Here is a 16,812-nt window from a genome sequence, read left to right on the forward strand (position 1 = left end):
GGGTGTAATTGAAATATTGTAATGTAGTAAATCAATGTGTTGTATTTCCTCCGTTCTTTTTATTTGCAAAGTTGGAATTTCACGCTTGGTCATGCACATTTATTTTGTTATTTTATTTAAGAAAAAATTGGTTGTATAAATTTCAAATTTGGCTGGTTTGCTTTTACTAATCCCAAATTATATTATCTTCTAATAATAATTCGAACTTTTGGAATATTCGCTTTCTTAGATCCATCGAAAAAGCACCCCCTTCCCTCCTTCACCATCGAAAAGCACCCTATTTCCCTCCACACCACCCCTCTTCTCTCTGGCCTCCACTAACATAAAGAAATCCCTCTCCCTCCCTTCCACCGTAAAACCACCCCCTTTTCCTCTCCCACCACCGAAAACCCCCCTCTCCAATTCCCTCACCACTGAAATCCACACTCTTACCCTCCCCTATAATAGAAAACCCCTTCCCTCTTCCCCACCATTGATATTCCCTCTTTTCCCTTCCCTCGCCACAAATAAACTTGTTTGTGGCGGTCTTAGGGGTGGTCAAAGAATGACATTGGTAGTCAAAAGGAAAAGTAATTAAAAAAAGGTTATCTATTCATCATGTAACTGGTCATCTAGGACGGATTAATATTAGTAAATTGGCTTAAGTTGAGATTTATGGAACTAATTTTTCCTACATTTAACTATGTTTTAGTAAAAAGTATTAAATTATACTGCCTCCATTTTTTTAGTTGACACGTTTTGACTTTAGCACCATTTCCCTTTGACCGTGTTTTGTATTTATACGTAATGAAAAATATAGTTATGTGGGACCTTATTAGATTCGTCACAATATATACTTTCAATATATCAACTTTTATTATACTTGCATACCGGTAATTAAATATATTAATAGTTGAATTTATCTATTGACACACATGACTAAAAAGTTAAATTTTTAGAAGCATATATCAATGCCCATGTTTTACCATATGTAAAAAAAAAACGGTCAAATGAGTATATGCGAATAGTATAATTCCAAACATTACGATAAAAAGAAAGGAGAAAGTACTTTTTATTTGTACTTGGTTTAGTCATTTGCACATGATTTTATGCAAGTGAAAAAGTAAAAAAAGAAAAAGTAGGTGGGTTAGTGTGGGATCTAACTCAAGTTAAATATAGAAAGAAAAACTTCTAGAAAAAGAAGAGATAATTCAAGTTTATCTTTATGATAAACAAAAAACGTTTATTTACTATTACTCCGTTTAAATAACATGGGTACAGGTGGACATGAACAAACTAAATTAACACTTTACAAAAATGGCTAAATTCAACACGCAGTCGTCACAAGCCCAACACGAGCACGAAGCATGCTAGTGGGCCTTAGATTGTGCACGGAAACAATAGCGTATCCAGGATTTTAGAACACGGTATGCACAATTATAATAGTGTATAAATTACATGTGGTAGCATTAAAACACGATAAATCAGTCACATAATTCAAAAAAATAGTCTCATATTGTAGCATGATAATATGTACTGAGTATTTCGCGTCTCATATACAAGAGTCTCATGGTGTATATATGTATTTTTATATTTTTTAATAAAGAAAAGCTAAATTTTATTTCCACCAAGGATATGAACTTGCATACCCTTGGTCTTAATTGTATCTGCCACTGCATGGAAATCATTTTCAAAAGTTACACACTTAGATGAGTTTACATCCAAACTAGCATGTGTTTTTATCATCTTTTTCTTAGCAATTTTTCATGAAATATATAGACGATAATACGGTATGACCTGATATGATACGATATGTGGGCCAGACCATATAGCCTCATCTCAACATGGCTTTTTTGGCCCGTTATAAGGCAACGGCCCGTGCCCACCTTCAAAATTGGCCAACCCGTTCCCCCACACTAGGGGTGTTCACATCCGGGTACCCGGATATTCGGGTACCCGAATCTTCGGATAGTTGATAAGTCGGCCCGTGTCCCATCCCGGATAATTCGGGTACCCGGTATTCGGGTACCCGAATTATCATGGACGGGACACGGGTACCCGGATTATCATGGACGGGACACGGGTACCCGGATTTTAATTAAATAAGTTTATTTTAATCACATTTCTAGCGCTTTTCGGTGTAATAAAAGTGCAGCTACAATGCTACATTTCAGTTACTTGGGACAATTTTATATTAAGAAGAATGTAAGCTGAAACCAGCCAAGAGAACCAAAATGCTAAACAAATGCAGAATAGTATACCTCTGTGTAAGCATAGACACTTGCCTCAGTGGGTCCTGCAGGGCTTCCTCTTCTCATGAACTTTCCTTCTTTGAAAATGTAAAGCATGGGAATACCAGTAGATAGTTCAAGGCTGATAACCTAGAAAAATGGCTCAGTGATTAAAAGAGAAATACACGAATTTATTTATTAATTTTTTGTTTAACGGGTATTCGGGTACCCGAGATTAGCAAATCATGTCCCATGTCCCGGCCCACGAAAATGCTATTTTAGCGGGACGGTTACCCGACCCCAAAAAATCAAAAAAATTTGTCAATTTCCCATCAGTTTTTTTGCGGGTCATCGGGTAATCAGGACGGGACACTCGGTTTTTAACACCCCTACCCCACACCACAAAAAAAAAAAAAAAAAAAAAAATCAAAGAGGAGAGAGACTGGCCCCATCAGCATTCAATCATATCATGACTGTAAGTCTGTACGTATACTAGTATTTCTTTTTTTTTTTTTTGGACGAGAAGTATACAAGTATTTTCTTAGTCAACCAATCTTCTTCTTCTTCTTCTGCTATTCGCATTATAATTTACAATTACTCTACACTTTCTTTTCCTCTTTCTTCTTCAACCACCATTTTTTCCAGTTTAACCCTCTACAAAGAAGAAGTAATCGTTAAATTCTTTAATTTTTCATTTATTTATTATTTGATGATTGTGGGTTTTGCTTGAGATTGGATTCCTGTTGCTGAAATTCTGTATACAGTCAGTAATTCTACCATTTTCTTCACGCGTTGGATCATATTTTAAGGTGTTCCGCTGATTTTTCTCCTTAATTTTAGGTATATTTTTTCTCACTTTTCGATTATTTATTCTGTTACCCTTTTGAATAATTGAAATTACTGTTTATAGTATGAATCTGTTAATGTTTAGTTTTGGGTGTTTTTAATTTGGCTTGAATTTGTTATGTTTAGTTTTGGGTGTTTCTTAATTTGGCTTATGGTTATGAATTAGGTAATGATATCTTGGATTATTAAAAGTTACTGTTTTGATGAATGTTATGAATTTAGTAATGCTTAACTAATTTGGGTGTTTCTTAATTTGGCTTATGTGTAGGAGATTAAGGATATTTTGCTGACTTGTAGATAATACTGGTTGAATTTCCTTGTCCAATTCTTTGTAACAATGTTTTAATCATGGACCAATCGACTACTCCATCAATACGACGAATACGCTAATTTAGGAGTGTTAATACTCAAAAGTATTGAGTATTGGAACGAAAGTTACTAATACGGAATAAGGGGGGATGGGGTATTAGGTAACCTTGGTTGAAACATTTTGAGTTCTGATGCATTTTGTTTCTAATTGAGTAACATTACAGGTAGAGCACCAACTAATTTATGTGCTCATAGAAAACTATCAAATTTTACTTGTAAAGTTGAATTTTCGAAAAGTTGCCATCTTTTCAACTATACGAATCTGTATGGTTTGTGATAAATGATGGTATAAATAATGATTTTGTGTATACTTCGTCCCAATTTCCATGTTCTTGCAACTCCACTTGTGAGTACATGTTTTTTGCTCATAACAGTCATAAGTTTCCATCACCACTTGATAGTTGATACAACCTCTAAAGTAGTAATAGAAATTATGAAGAGAACATATAATTGGCTGGAGTTGCATTATCATAAACAATAGCATGAGACTTTCCTTTAGTGAAGTATGCACAAACGCATCTACCATTGCTGGTTTGGTCACATGTTTATTGCCTACCCACTGGTCATAAGAGGTACTTAATATGAAGAATATTGACAGGGTGACCTATTTGGTGAAGGCTTAGTACTACTGCCTCCCACCCCCCCCCCCCCATAACTCCCTTTTTTTAATAGAAAACCTTAGTCTCAACCTTCTGTTCTTATAACCGCAATTGACAAAAGGGTTAATTATAAAGTCATAGAGTATTCACAGACAGTAGGTTTTACACAGTATTTTCATCATGCATCAGGTTACACGATTGAAGAGGATAATTGGATCAAAATGATTGCTAATAGAGTATCAAAGCGTACTTAATGAAGATACAGAGGCCAACCATTATATACGAAATATGTGTAAACTAATGTCTACTTCTAATGGAGTGAAAAAATTTGTTGTTTTTTGACTTTGGTTTGTAATGGACTGAATTAAATTGTTTAAATGGCTGAACCGCTTTTTTATTTTGGATCAGCATGCACCCACTAACCCTTTTGATAGGTGCTACTGAATGGCTGTAATGGGAATGAATGAGTGTAATTTTGCTAAGAAAGTATTATTTTAATGTTCATGGTAATGCAAACCCATCCTTCTTCATATATTTCATCACTACCACTCAAGTGGTTATGGATGGTAATGAAAAATTATGAAGAAAAAGAGGTACTTTGGGATGAACTAGCATTACCATGGGGATAGGCATAGGACATTTCTCATAAAATTATGACCCATTACCAGCATTTATTCCCACATACTAAATGGATAGGGTCAACTGAAACAACTTTTTGGTTGTCACAGGAGTAAGGATTCCTGTCTGACTTCAGAGTGGTAGCGTCGTTAGAAGTAATTAGGCTATGATGTAGTATATGAATTATGTTTCTCTGGTCCAGGAGGTGCTGGTTGAGCAATATGTGAGCTTTATCAATTCTTGTGGGTATGTATACTTGTATAATGTGGGATTATTATGATGTGACCTGTCTCTCTCTTTCTTTATGGGTAAAATCTAACACTGATCAGTTTTTATTTGATTGTGTTGTAGGCTCTTGTAATATGGCCGGGAGTTCAGGTGGAAGTACAGACTTTGATAGCCAGTCAGATGATAGCTCACCAGTTGAGAAACTGCATGTAGAACCTATCTTTAGCCCATTTGTTTGTCCTTTAACAAAGCAGGTCATGCGTGATCCAGTAACCATAGAAAATGGAAACACTTTTGAACGGGAGGCAATTGAGAAATGGTTCAGGGAATGTAAAGAGACTGGAAAGAAGCCTATGTGTCCTTTAACTTTGGAGGACCTGAAAAGCACATATTTGAACCCGAGTATAGCTCTGAGGAACACAATTGAAGAATGGACTGCGAGGAATGAAGCTGCACAGCTTGATATTGCTCGCAGATCATTATCATCAGGCTCATCAGAACGGGATATACTTCAAGCATTGAGACATGTGGAATACATTTCAAAATGTAGCAGATCAAATAAGCAAGCGGTTCATAATCCAGAGATAGTGCAAGCAATAGTTGAAATGCTTAGAAACGGCAGCAGGAAAGTACGACATAAAGCATTGGAAACTCTACGGGTCATAGCAGAAGAAGATCCAGATATGAAGGTTGTTTCCTGGTTATTAATTCCTTGTGGAAGTCTTCATTTTTAAGGAAAATCGTTGGAATCATTATTTTCTGATTATTCCGATATTGGTCTTCTATCCTCATTTTGCTAAAGTAGGTCAAGCATTGGTGATGCCAAGAGCAACTTTTAATCTTGTGTCTGCACATTTACATATCCTACTGAATGATACATGAGATTGTATTCTGCTCTCATATGTCCTTTTAATATTGGTAAGGTATAATGTAATTGGAGTTTCATTTAAAGATTTATATCTATGCAGGAAGTAATGGGTGAAGGAGGCACTGTGCGTACCATAATGAAATTTTTGTCCTCTAAATCCTCGCCAAAGGAAAAAGAAGAAGCTACCTCTTTGCTATATGAGCTTTCAAAATCTCATAATCTTTCCGGGAAAATTGGTTCAATCAATGGAGCAATCCTTATCTTGATTGGGATGGCCAGCAGCAAGTCAGAAAAACATATTGACTACGGAGAAAGCTCATAAAACCCTGGATAATCTGGCGCAGAGTGAACATAATGTTCGGCTGATGGCTGAAAGTGGTAGACTGCAGCCTCTTTTGACACTGCTTCTTGAAGGTTATTGCTCTCACTCTAATATATCTAAATTATTTTTGTCTGATATGTCCACTTAAACTAGGAGACATGAATATACTATCTGAAAGGAGGTGGGGCAGTAAGCCACTTATGTGTGTCTTCTAAATTACGTTTCTTACTTTTAGATATTTTGCTATGAGATTGTGTATTTGTGTTGCTCTTGCTGTTGAGATACAAATGTAGACTTGAGAACTTTAACTTTTAGAAATTTTCACATAAACTTGTACTTTTGGTCATTTCTCAATATTATTCCCTCTCTTTTTATCATTTCTCAAGGTAAATTATAAGTGGATATGCCTCGTAAAAATCAAGAAGAAAACTAGTCTTGATTCTACTTGCAAGTTTCTGGTCTTTAGGTTCATTCTTTCCTTACCTTGTATTCCTCTCTACTATCTCTCATCCTTGTCATCATCATGATAATCACTTTATGACTACTCTCTCTCTCTCTCTAAAAAAAATCTGGCCAAATTGGACTGCTCCACCAAAACATTACTTGAATGCAATGAAAATGATCAAACACTTGGCAACAAATTGAGCTTATGCCCATGAAGGTTTCTAAAAATGGACCTAACTGACATGAAGATAAGTGGTGGTGGCCAAGCTTTTTGAGGGGGTGGAGAATGAGGGGAGGCAGTGGTTTCCTAGAGTGGTAAACTGATTTCTACTTTCTAGGACGAGGCCTTTGGTGTCCTAGGAAGGTTGGATCAGGTGGAGAGATAAATAGAGGATGGTGAAACTTCAAAATAATCATCATTATAAACAGTGTTAGTTTTCAGTCATCTTTATTGAAGTTTTCTTACGTCCTAGTTCCTAATTACCTCATGAAGAGGTGAACATATGTGGATTATTTGAGAAATGATTTAAGGTAGATCTGTTTGGGATACTTCCCTCTTACTTTTAATATATAAAACTAACTTTCTGGTAAAAGAGTGTATCTTTTCACTCCCCCACCCCCGTCAATGAAGCTCCCATACACTTGTGGACCATACACTTGTGGGCCCTAGAATTAATATTATTTTGGGAAGCATCTTTGTGTTTGAAAGACTCCTTTCATCCTTGAATGGCTGTCTTTCTTCTTACTTTGGTGACATTATTCCTTAGTAGTTATTCTATACATACTTACCAATTATGTTTTCAAATTGCAAACATTTTATACTTTATTGTTGTCTTTGAATATTATACTCTTGAACATGTGAATAGATCTTGATGATTGCATTTTGGCAGAGGTCATAAATAAAAACCTAAACTTGTTTTATTATGTTGCCACATGAGATTCATGATGTTTACAAGACTATTAGGGAGGCTTTTTCTAGTGTTTCATAAAGAGAGAATTCGTAGTGAAAGAATAACTCCCTTCTTCCCATATTAGTTTAAACATTTATCATGATAAAGTTTTAGGTGACAAGTTTGATTATTAATTGCTATTTTAATGATTTAGTAGACGTGGTATGATGTAGTGGGTTTTATTTAAATATTAAAGAAGTAGATGTGATTGAAGACAATGGGTTTTCTTCATTTATTAAATGTGAGTAGAAAGATGTACTTCCTCCGTTCTCTTTTAACAGCAAAATATTCCTTTTTCAGACGTTGCAAATTAACTAGAACATTACTTTATTTGACCAATAATGTCTTCTATCTCTCTCTCCTTGTCACATGGGCCTTTCTTTATCTCTCTCTATCTTTTTCCCTTCTTAAAATATTGTACATCCTTTCCATGTTGCAATTAAAATAGAACGGAGGAAGTATTAAATAATAGTGGGACCTTATTGAATCTGTAAATAAATTTTTGTTAGTATACTTTCATAAATTTAGTTTACACTTGCTATTATACCTTTAATTTAAATGAAAAAGGACTCTTTGGGTAGGAAAGAGGTTAAGGGAGAATCGGTTGAGTTGGTTTGTGCATGCAAGACGGAGACCAAAGATGCATTGTAAGGAAAGTATTGCTGAGAGCACATGTGCTCTCTTTAGAAGAGGGATATCAAAGATGACTTGGATGAAGGGATATAAGAATGATATAAAGAAATTGAGTTCAAGCACTTGATTGAAGGGCATGGAGATAGAGGATATTGGTTGATGAATACAAGTTATAAACTCTTGGTTTTTGTAGCAAATCCCATCATTTGGATTTAAGCAAATATTGTTGTTATTGGGTTAGAAAAAGAAAGTTGTTTAGATTTATGGTTTGGAGTATTAGCAATTAAGTTGACCTATTTGGTGGAGTAAAGGAGGATAAAAGAGAAGGGGGAAGGGGGGGAGCTGCCAAATTTGGAATTAAGTAATAGTAAGCTTTATTTGAGGAACGATGAAATGTTAAGTAAGAAGGTCTTTGAAGAGCGAAAGGAATAGTATAAGTATCCTGATGTCAAAAGCATACACAATAGTCCGAGGACCCTTGTTAATATTTTCATAATTTGAGCACCTCTTGAAAGGAATTGGCCTCCAATCCCTCCATATACCATGCACATACTTTATCAAGTTGGTGTAAGTGGTTAATAAAACGAATAAGAGATGAATGGGCTTCAATTTGTTGAATTTGTCAAAGTATATCTAAGTTGACTTTGCTCTACAAATATTGCCGTGGGAACTACAAGGAAACCATAATTTTATGCTGTTATTTACAATAGCATATGCAACAAAATATATACTTCGTATTTATATGGATTATATTATTATATAATCAAATTGTTTGATTTAGAATTTATATGGATTAAAATTTTAATCTTAATTTTGAAGTAAACCTTTTTCTTATAATAAAATTTCACCATGAAATATAGTTACTGAGTCTAATTTCTATAAGATAGGTTGGGGGGGGGGGGGGGGTGAATTTCGTAGTAAATAAGAGTTAAGGGGCAAATTTCCACTTTAGCCATATAAAGAGTGAAGATCAGCCTATAATAAGGTGTGCCTTGGCATTGAGGTAATACTTGTCCTTGACTACCTATAAATTTTTCAACTTTTACGCAGGAACTTCTCAAGCCACCTACGAATAATTCACCCTGTATGAAATTTTAGGTGGCTTGAAGTGTTCTCTTATATAAATTTTTACTTTGTTAGTTAAAGGAACTTCTTCTATGTTACTGCAATATCTAATAGTTCATATTTGTTTGTGTTTCTATCATATGAGAAAGAATCAGAAATATTTTCTTTAGCATCTTGATTCTCATTACCGTAATCTTTTTTTAATAATTCCGTACTTCCTCCGTTTGGAATTAGTTGCAACATGGGTGTGGGAACAGAGATTAAGAAAAGGGAGTTGGTGGGTTTTGGTTCCCACATGGGGTATTAGATTAGACAAAAAATTCACTTGTATAATGAAAAAGAGAGTTAGTGGGTTTTGGTGGTATTTTGCTAGGAAAAAACTTGCTAAATTTAGTAATGTTGCAACTAAAAAACATCCATTTTAGGGAAGTGTTGTAACATAAAAAGAACAGAGGAAATGGAGATTGAGGTGTGCTGTACCTGACATTTTTTTTACTTTGCCAAGATAACAGTGAATATTGCTTACACTTTTTCATTCAGTAGTGCGAGCTGGCATGGTCTTTGTGTTGCATGAAGAGGGTTTGTTTAAGTTCTTTGAATACGGAGTATAACATATGGGTTGCAAACTAATATTGTGGGGTTTGGAAGGGAGGAGAAAAGGTGGTTGTGGCAAAATGCCTTGATGGCTATCTTGTGGATCATTTGGCTGTAACAGAATGGTAGATCTTTTACGGAGTTGCTTTCTTTCCGTGACAATTTATGGCATAAAATAACTTTTTGACATTATTATGGTCTTAGGCAGCTGGTGCTTTTAGACTATATCCAATTTTAGGAAATTTAAAGGAACTAGACATAGCTGTATAGAGAATTTGGGCTTGAGATAGATAATTGTTGTCGGTTGCTTGATTTATATGTGATTGGTCATCATGTATAGAGAATTTAGATATGCTTGTCAAATTAAAATTTTGCTTTTTTCTCATGCATTTATTTATTTCACGTTTTGTTATTTCAAGTTTCCCAAAAAAAAAACCAACTAGAAGTGTTGAATTTGCAACAGCATGTTTTGTTAGCCTGCTATGTCCTTGATAAGGATGACTACATGGTTAGACTGAACTCACTGAAGTCTTCGTATTGCATGCATATCTTTGCAGGACCTCTTGAAACTAAATTATCCATGGCTTCATTACTTGGTGACCTGGGTTTAAACAATGATGTCAAGGTTCTGGTGGCTGAAACTGTGGGTTCAGCACTTGTGGATCTCATGAAAAATAATGACATACAATCAAGAGAAGCTTCATTGAAAGCCCTGAACCAGATATCGTCGTATGATGCAAGTGCAAAGGTTTTAATTGAAGCAGGAATTCTTCCTCCTTTGGTGAAGGACCTTTTTGGTGTTGGTGTGAAACAGCTTCCCATGCGACTGAAAGAGGTTTCAGCTACTATTCTTTCACATGTGGTGAATTCAGGGTATGACATTGATTCAGTAATAATTGGGCCTGAAAACCAGACATTAGTTTCTGAAGACATAATACACAACCTCCTCCAACTTATCAGCAACACTGGTCCATCAATTGAGTGCAAACTCCTCCAGGTGCTTGTTGGATTGACTTGTTACCGTAAAACTGTTCCTAATGTGGTTGCTGCCATCAAAAGCTCTGGTGCTACCATCAGTTTGGTCCAATTCATTGAAGAACGGGATTTGCGTTTAGCTGCCGTGAAGCTTCTGCATAACCTCTCTCTTTTTATGGCCAAGAACTAGCTGATGCTTTACTCGCAGCTGGCCAGCTTGGGGCTCTTATCAGAATTATATCAGAGAACAATGGAATTACGGAAGAGCAAGCTGAAGCTGTTGGCCTATTGGCTGAACTTCCTGAAAGAGATCTTGCACTCACTAGGCGAATGCTTAAAGAAGATGCGTTCGGGCTGATTATATCTAGAGTAAAGAGAATCAGGCAGGGGGAGGCAAGGGGTGGTCGTTTTATGACTCCATACCTAGAAGGACTGGTTCGTTCTCTTGCAAGGATTACATATGTGTTAGATGAAGATCCCGAGATATTGGCTTTTTGTCATGAGCAACATCTTGGATGGCTATTCACTGATTTGCTTCAGGCCAATGGGATTGACAATGTGCAAATAGCTTCTGCTTGGGCTTTGCAGAACTTTCTTCGGAATCCAAAAAGTTGACCAAAAAGCCCGAGCTTCCTTCGCCTGGTATTTGGGCATCGATCTTTGGCTGTTTTAGCAAACCACCCACAATATCTGGATCATGCCCAGTTCATCAGGGTCTCTGTTCTTTGAAGGACACATTTTGTCTAGTGGAGGGTCACGCTGTTGAAAAGTTGGTGGCACTTCTAGATCACACGAATGAGAATGTTGTCGAGGCATCGCTTGCTGCTCTATCCACCTTGTTGGATGATGGAGTTAACATTGAAGAAGGGGTTATTACATTGCATAAGGCAGATGGAACCAAACCCATCTTGGATATTTTGGTGGAAAAACGAACAGAAAGACCTGAGGAAGAGGGCGGTTTGGGTAACCGAGAGGCTCTTACGGATTGAACTAATAGCATTTGAAATTTCAAATGATCAGAATGTTGGAACAGCACTTGTCGATGCTTTCCAGCATGGAGACTACCGCACTAAACAAATAGCTGAGCGTGCATTGAAGCATGTTGATAGAATGCCGAACTTCTCAGGGATATTCCCCAACAATGGATAGTCTGCAATTTTCTTCCGTTATTTTTGTTCCAGAAAATTGGCAAAGTGTGTACAATGTGTTATGGGTGTTGTAGGAAAGGGTGGCGAAAATGTACAAGTGTGTAGTATGTTTTTTACATTTGTTGTAAAGTCCATTATGTCAAATCTTCTTTTGTTTTGAAATGTATACAGCTTCTTTACACGAAATGAACCATCATACAGTTTTTTAACAAGACTACTTTTGCGGTTATTTATGGGTTTATGAATAAGGGACCAACAGATGAACCAACCTTGAATATATTTATAGCTGTGGTAGACTGTTAGTTGAGTAAAATTAAAGAACAAACTTAGAGATGGGCACAGCTGCACAGGTGATGATGTGCAAGCTAGTGAACCTTGTGCTCAAGTAAATTCGTGGCTAGAACTGGCCTAGGAATAGTTGTGGTGTATCAATCTTTCATAAATGAAGCTCATACATGGCCCAGTGTTTAGATGATCACATTATTTTAATTACTACCTCCGTTTCATAAACGAAGCTCGTACATGGCCCAGTTATTTGTGAGATATAAAATATTCTAAAGTTGCAAAAAAATATGAAACGGAGGTAGTATTAAGTTTTAAAACCCATGATTCAAGTGTAGATATCTTATGCAAACAATATTGTGGGTGTCTATACATACGCAACAATAGTGTGGATGTCTATTATACATTCAAATGTAAAAATGTACCATGCACATGATTCATCCACGTTCATAGTTTGCTTATTTAAATGTCAATTTATTTGCCTTAATTGGTTTTTGTGAGTTTTTTCAATAAGACAAAGTGAGCAAGTAATAGCTATTCAAAAAAAAAAAAAAGTAATAGTATGTTGAGCTGTAAACTGAAGTCAATACTAAAATCAGAACAGGTACAATTAGTGGGTCAGGAAAGGACATCTTACATTCAATTAGTAAATAATTATGATTTGAGGCCTTCATAATAACAAAACTAATACCAACAACTGTCCACTTTCTGTCATAATTCAACCAACATACATTTCCACTAAGGATCCAGCTTGATTGGTAGTAATAGGGAAAACCATACAATTTTGTAATGAAAGGAAAAAAATTTGTGCCTGATCAAACTGTAACATACTACAATACATGGGCATGTTAATTGCATATTAAGCATGCCAAACAATGTAAATGTCTACAGGGTATCGAAGACTTTCATAAAACTCACCTAAATCGGGCCAATTTTGGCACAATTCTTTCATATGTTTCTGGCACTGTTTATCTGGCTGAACTCTGATGCAGGGTCAGAGATGTATAGCCATGATAGTTTTTGTCACACACGAAGATGCATCAAGTTCAAGAGCCACACGATTTCTTGATATATGACTCCATTTCATGACCTTGTCGGATACATTGCAAATGGTAAAGAAGTCCAAAACTTGCCCAAATATTTTGAACATTTCAACTCCAAAGATGAGGTTTTTATCAGCAACAAATGCAGCATTCCAATCCATAGGGGCATCAGGATGTACTGATACCTCAATCCAAGCAAGATACACAAGGTCGAGCTCCCACATCTTTCGAATGGCTTTGTTTCTCCTACCTATCTGACCATCTCCTTCACACCATGAACAGAAAGCATGAACAAACGGCTATTGCAAGAAACAAGTTTGGGGTAATATTCATGAACACGAGGAGGTGAAGGGGTTGTTGAACAACAGTCCAGAATCCTCTTTCTACATCATAGCCAGCAAGCTTGTCAGACTCTGAATAGACAAAGAATGTCCCGTTACAAACCACTCCGGAACAAACAATGCCAAAATCTACAGGAAGTTTTGGAATTTCAATCCATTTATTTGATACAGAGTCATACAACTCTCCAGAATCTAGAGGCTCATCCCAAGAACCAAGACCACCAATAGCAATCAGCACAAACCTCTTATCCCTTAGGCTTGAAGTCTCACTCCTATGTCTCAAAGGCCTGCATTGTTTTTTCATTGGAGCCAAAAACCAGCATTTTCATCAGACAAGTTTCTCAGCTGTCGTCTGACAGAGAGTCGGTGGGGATCCTCATATACATCGGAGACCCCACCAAGCCTTGACCTTGGAAAACGCCGATCTTGACGATTTGACTGACTATGCACGACTGGACAGTCTAGACTTACCTCAGAAATCCCAAGAATGGGGGATGACCTAGCATACTTCATAGACCGCAACTTTTACGCCAAGATTTTGTTGAGGGGCTAAAAACCAACATACTCTTATGTGTCTTGAAAGAACTTCTATCTACCCTTCCAAAACTAGTCAGACTGGAACAGCCTCCAACAATGAAAATCTCATCCCTCATGCTGGCAACAGAATACATGAACCTTCCTCTGAGAACTTCAGCATTTATGTTGTGCCACTGATTAAGAGATACATCAAGCACGTGAATCTCCCCAGTGCAATAACCTTCTTTAACAGCACCAAAAACAAATAGCCATGGAGTTTGATAAAGACCCTCACTCCGCATCTGCATAAATCGAGGAGTTGTTGTCAAGTTATTCCATCTTTTACACACAAGACGGGCATTCATGAGACTTGATAAAGGAAGTCTCATTAAACACATCTCTAAGATATCATCTGGAAGTGATAGATTTATTCTGCTGTTTCTGTTAGATCCCTCGTACTCTAACTCCTTTCTATTACTTCGCTTCCAAAAACGATCCTTCCTTCCATACGAAAGCAGTCAACTCCAGTTTCCTCAGCCCCGCATATGGGTTTAAATCCTTTCCCTTCTTCACTAGCACTTGACCTCCTCCTATTGCTTGAGTCTCCAAACTCTTCACTGGTGTCAGCCCCTACTTTACAACCTCCACCTCTTCCATACAAAGTGAGGCATCTCAAAGAAAACCCATTAGCAGTTTCCTCTTCATCCCCGGCACTTCTGTGAATTCTCTTCTTCCGTAATTTCTGGCTGACACTTCTTACAAGCTTTCTTGACACACTCAGAGACTCCAAATCCTGGCAAAGACCGTCTTCGACAATATCTCTATCAGCAATCATTTCAACGATGAATGCCAAGTACCAGCTACTACTATAACCCAATTTGCATCAGTCTCCTTCTCAAGCCCACCTTATATCTCACCCTTATATCTCAAGCCAATTCACATAAAGCACACCGCAAGAACTACAGACCTATGTTGATAGAAAGAATTGATATTAGATTAATTACTCAAAGAAGAATTATTAATTAATAAATTCCTAATTGGGAAGATGTAGAACCATTATTAAAGTGACTAGAAAAAAAAAAAAAAAGTTTTGAACCCTTTAGATCATAAATGAAACATTTACAAATACATTGCGTAATATGGGATCATCAAACCTCGAAAAAAACATACTATATCTACATATCATCAAATCCCAGAAAAATTACAGTAATAAATTAGCAGCAGAAAAAGAAAAGGAAATATAAAATTTCAAGGCTTTTTTCTTTTCACATGAAAAGCAATGCAAAATTCAAAAGAGAATGAAACCCAGAAACAATTTGGCATTTAAAAGTTCGATACATAACTAGCAGGAGAATAATGAAGACATAATCTAACCACAATCATATAAGAAATCAGCAAATAAACCAAGAAATGATTACCAGATCTGTGACAAAAATCATCAATTTAAATTGCATGTGAAAATTCAACTTATAACTCATTATAATTCCAACTAAAAAACACAGACCCACTTCAGATTTCCAAATCAAAACTCAACAAATTCACAGTAAAAATGAAAAGAAAAGAAGAAAAAAGAAAGGTAAAAAGAAAGCTTACCAAGCATTGCCAAAAGAACCAGCAACTCTAATAAAAATACAAAGAATGGATGTATAAATTTTAGGGGAAAAAACAAAATGAGAATTTGAAAATTAAACAAAAAAAAGACAAAGATGATGAAATCTGAGTAAGATTATTAGGTTATGTCAGTGTGAAGAAGAAGATCCAAAAGAGATGTAAGATAAGTAAAATGGAGGAGGTGGAAAAGTAGAAATACACACAATTCTTTTCTTTTAAAATAATAGAAGTGGAATTTCTTTTGTTTTGTTTTCTTTACATAGTAAAAAAAAATTGATAAATACGCTTAACAACATCAAAAGCGACTCATTTTTGCTCTTTCCCATTATCCAATCCCATATGTCATTCTCTCTCTATGCTCTCTACTTTTTTAAAAAGCGGATTAAATTAGACTGATAATTTAAAATGAGAACCCAATTTATCAGTTCATTATCATGGCTTCATGGGCTAAATCGTAAATAAATCAACAAAATATGTAGTTAGCATGATTATTTCGTAATTCTATCAATAAATGTGGGCTCATATTTAACGAAAAAGTTATTTCATTTAGAGTTTGTCATTTTATTTATTAAGTGATAAACTTGTATTTTCTCCAATTTAAATCATCCTTTGAAATAAAATATGATATCAATACTTATTTAAAATAGTACTAAATGTAACTCTTTTTCGATGAAATGAAGTACGGAGTATGTATAATTTTTAATTGATTTATTATTATTTTTTTCTAAATCTATTCATTAAGACATGATCATGTGTTGTTTTTTGTTTAAAAAAATATTTGTGGGTACAAGGCATGATTATGATTATGGGTGGTTACACTTGTAACATTTGAGTATCACAAGTTGATTGATCTCATATAATGTGGTTAAATGTACAAAGTATGGGCCTTGGGGGTTTTTTGAAATTAAGATTTTGAGTGTAATATTTATTATAGGTTAAAACTCTGTTCCCAAACAATAGGCTTGTTAGTAGAGTTTGATCTCACATGTCACAAGTTCAAACATTATTGTTATGAAATGCAAATCTTTTCATTTGGCCTAGTCTTTAGCATTTAAGGTATTTAATTGAGTCAAAGTTTTAGTTGCTAAAACTTATACTACATGAATTATTTAACATGTACATATATTGTTTGTTCTTTTATAAAAGTAGT

The 16,812-nt window shown here is 35.7% G+C and overlaps 2 pseudogenes; one reads left to right on the forward strand and one right to left on the reverse strand.

Annotated features, from left to right (window-relative positions):
* Nucleotides 1-2,708: 2,708 nt before the first annotated feature.
* On the forward strand, nt 2,709-11,977 carry LOC110712782 (annotated as a pseudogene).
* Nucleotides 11,978-12,769: 792 nt separating this feature from the next.
* Nucleotides 12,770-14,886, reverse strand: LOC110712794 (annotated as a pseudogene).
* Nucleotides 14,887-16,812: the final 1,926 nt, after the last annotated feature.

The sequence above is a fragment of the Chenopodium quinoa genome, unplaced genomic scaffold (assembly GCF_001683475.1).
Source record: "Chenopodium quinoa cultivar QQ74 unplaced genomic scaffold, ASM168347v1, whole genome shotgun sequence".
Taxonomy (NCBI): domain Eukaryota; kingdom Viridiplantae; phylum Streptophyta; class Magnoliopsida; order Caryophyllales; family Amaranthaceae; genus Chenopodium; species Chenopodium quinoa.